The 3,606-nt window shown below is 41.6% G+C and overlaps 1 long non-coding RNA gene across 1 annotated transcript in view; it reads right to left on the bottom strand.

The window, feature by feature from the left end:
- The window catches only part of LOC147574770 (uncharacterized), a 112,037-nt gene extending 109,305 nt beyond the window's left edge, over positions 1-2,732 (bottom strand). Inside the window, exons 1-2 of the long non-coding RNA XR_015243299.1 lie at positions 2,597-2,732; positions 797-1,012 (exon numbers count right to left, since the gene is read on the bottom strand). This is a non-coding gene — a long non-coding RNA (uncharacterized LOC147574770). The remainder of the gene's footprint in view (positions 1-796; positions 1,013-2,596) is intronic.
- Between the last annotated feature and the right edge of the window lie 874 nt (positions 2,733-3,606).

The following is a 3,606-nucleotide window of genomic DNA, read 5'->3' as shown; positions in this document are numbered from 1 at the left end:
AGCTAGGATGGGGGGACCAGCCCAGCCTCAAGAGCAACTGTGATTTTCTTTCTCACTCATGTACATTTCATACCTGTGCAATACTAAAGACCTCACTCTGTTGCCCTGCCCCAGTGGGATAGTGAGCAGTCACCAGGCTTGCAGTCAAACTTCAGACTAACCTCAGGGATAGGTCCTCAAGGCTGAAGGAAGGGCCAAGTCGCTATAAGAGCATAGTGAGCACTGACTCCTGTTCTTCCAGCCCCCTGTATTCTCAGGGCTGCCCAATCTCTGCACCTAAAGTTACCTTCTCACTCCAAGCATAAGGTAGCAAATACCTGCAGCAACAGGGAAGAAAGCAGTTGCTAGACCAGGAGAAAAAAACAGTCACAAGAACAATTCATTCTGAAGGAAGCATAATTGCAATCTTAGTTTTCAAATTTGGCAGCCTCAGTATCAGTCTCTGTTGCTTCAGGACATAACATGATCACCATCCAAGAAAGTAATCCTACAGGGTTTATAGGGACATCATATATATGCTGATTTGACCCCTCAAATTTTTTGAGATTCCCTCTTGAGTCCAACAGAGGCAGCTGGTTGAAGTAGCAAGACATTGACATGCTGAGTTTCCTTTTCCTTAGAGGCTCTTTCCTGAACTTGAACTTTGGCATAATTCTTATTCACTTTTGGGCATTTCTCTTTGCACGACTCCTCAAAGACACTCTTGTGTCATTTGAAAAGCATTCTTCAGACCATAGACCAAAAACGATCCCTTTGAGGTGGTGGCGGTGGATGCCAAGAGAAAAAGGGTACCTACTGTGTATTCCGGGTCAGTGGTGTTGAAGACAGAAATGACAGGTTTCCCCAGCTTATGGTCCTGATGTGCTTGTCCCATCTCCTGTGACACACTTGCTTTCTTCCCTGCCCCTGGGGGTCATCTTCAAGCTACTGACTCCGGCACTCACAGATCTCACAGTGTGGTGCTACTTTTTTGTCTGTGGGCTATTTCTCCAGGGGAAAAGGCAGTCATTTCCTAAAATCCATATGAATGGGAAGAAAAGCACTGTTATTGGTTTTTGTTTTCCATATGCAAAATAAAACTAGTAAAAGAGGAAATATATATATATGTATATATATATATATATACATATATATATAATTAACCATTTCACTGTCTACATACATAACTGAGGCTAAATTTATACATTTGTATGTATGAATAATTCATAAAACATCTATTTTTATAACTTTTTACTACTCATCTCAAACTTACAGAAAAGTTGCAAGAATAACAAAAACTCCCATAACTTAATCAGATTCAGCATTAACACATTGTCTAATTTGCTTTTTTAAATTTTCTCATATACTCATATACATTTACCTGTCATTGGTTTTTTTCCTAAGCCCATTCAGGAATAAATTACAGACATCATGCCCTTCTATTCCTAAAGACCCAATGTCTACCTAAAGACATTCTCTTACATGACACAATATAGTTATGAAGATGAAGAAATTTAATACTGACACATGCTGTGACCAAAATTCAAACATGGTCAATTTGTCCCTGTATTGTCCTTTCTAACACTGGTCTAGGACCCACTCTAGGATGATATGTTGCATTTATTCACCCTGTATCTTTGGTATCCTATAATGTGAAATGGCCTCTCTGCCTTCATTGCCTCCCAAGACCTTAACAATTTTTAAAAATACAGGCCAGTTATTTTGTAAAATATCTTGTGATTGATTATAACATCCTTATTATTACATTCAAGTTATACATTTGGGGCAGAAGTATCACAGAAGTGATCGGTCTTCTGTGCAGCCTATCAGGAGGCACGTGATGTAGCTTTGTCCCATTCTTCTTTTTTTTTTTTTTTTTGCTTTGTCCCATTCTTGATGACCATTTGGTTAAGATGGCATCTTTCAGGTGTCACAATTATTAAATTTCAACATTATAAATGCTCTTCTCATCAAAATTTTCCAGCTAGGTTTAACACCTATTCATGATTCTTGCCATCATGGTTACAAAATGATAAAGAAAACACTTTTGAGTGTTTTCTTTTCCAGAAATTGCAATGTTCCCCCCACCCCATAACAGCCTTGTTTAACTAACCATCCCAAACCACCCACCATTCCCTCATGAACTGTGTCTTGTTTTCTCATCTGTGAAAAGGGACAGTGAGTGTTTCCCACAAGAGAATGACCAGCATTTATTTGTGGCCCTTAGAGAGTGATACCTAAGTGTTCAAACCTTGGGCTGGGTCCATGGACCTTTAAATCACACAAGATCAACTCACCTGATCACATCAAAAGAATGCAGCTGGCACTACCGCCAACCACTCTTATGGGTGAGAACTGGGGAAATTTTACACACAGACCCAGCCCAGTATGAAGCTTTTCTGCAGACCAGTCACACAGCTGTCTTTCTCTGAACAAACAGAATAAAGGGGAAGATGTTTATCTCTGGAAATCTCAAGACTCAAGAATCCTAGACTCAAGAATGGGCTTCCTGGAGAGCCATTGGTCATCCACAAGGGCTACATTGCCATTACCATAACCCAGGCAAAAATCACTGCTTCTTCGTCACTCTCTTAGTTAACCTTATTTAACCACTTACCCTACTAGACACTTAGCAGGCTCTAGAGGTCCACTCTGAGTTGCTTTCTGGGAAGTGACTGGCAAGTTTTCCTTGGAATCTTGAGAATGTACACTCTTACTCTCCAATGTGAACCACTTTCCACAGCAGGCCTGTTGTAAGATAGATAGAACTATAAACCTCATTTTTCAGGTAACCACAGACGTTTAGAGAGATTACTGGTAAGTAACTTGCCTGAACTTCTAGCTAGTTAGTATTAGTAAGAGTCAAAGCCTTGATTGGAAGCTGAACTGAGTCCAGAGTCTGCACTCTATTTTTTTTAATGTTGTATTATTATTATTTTGAGAGACAGAGAGACACAGAGCACAAGTGGGGAGGGGAAGAGAGAGAGACACACACACAGAATCCAAAGCAGGCTCCAGGCTCTGAGCTATCAGCACAGAGCCTGACGCAGAGCTCGAACTCACGAGCCATGAGATCATGACCTCAGCCAAAGTCAGATGCTTAACCGACTGAGCCACCCAGGCACACCCAGAGTCTGTACCCTTAACTCCTATGTTATACTAGTCCAAAATAAACTCATAGATTGTTCTTGGTGGGGCCAGAAGCAGGGTGAGCTGAGCAAGGTGCCTAGGATGCCAAATTTAAGAAGGCTGTCACTACTCTCAGGTGCTGATCCTACACTTGCAAGGCACTGAGAGGAGTGGCTTGTTAAACTTTGTACCCTAGGCTCTTTGTTTAACTCACCCCCCTCCCAGCCCTGGTTCTTGGGGAGAGCTGGCCAGTGTGAACTCATCTCACTAACAACTCATTGTGCAACTCACAAGTATCTCTGGGCTACACGGAATGTAAAGATTTCAGTTTTCTTCCTTTGAGCAATGGACAAGCTATTTAGCCTTGAGCCTATTCTGTCCCAGAGCACTGAAGAGAGAGCAGGGACTAAGATGGCTAAAGCCCTCCCATAGCTTGTAGCCCAAACATTCATTTCCAGTGGAATCAATATGGCAGACCAATACTTGGGCCTTCTAACA

The sequence above is a fragment of the Puma concolor genome, chromosome D4, assembly GCF_028749965.1.
Source record: "Puma concolor isolate L17-30 chromosome D4, mPumCon1.1.hap2, whole genome shotgun sequence".
Classification (NCBI taxonomy): domain Eukaryota; kingdom Metazoa; phylum Chordata; class Mammalia; order Carnivora; family Felidae; genus Puma; species Puma concolor.
Note: the sequence above shows the minus strand (reverse complement) of the source record. Positions and strands in the feature narration are given on the sequence as shown.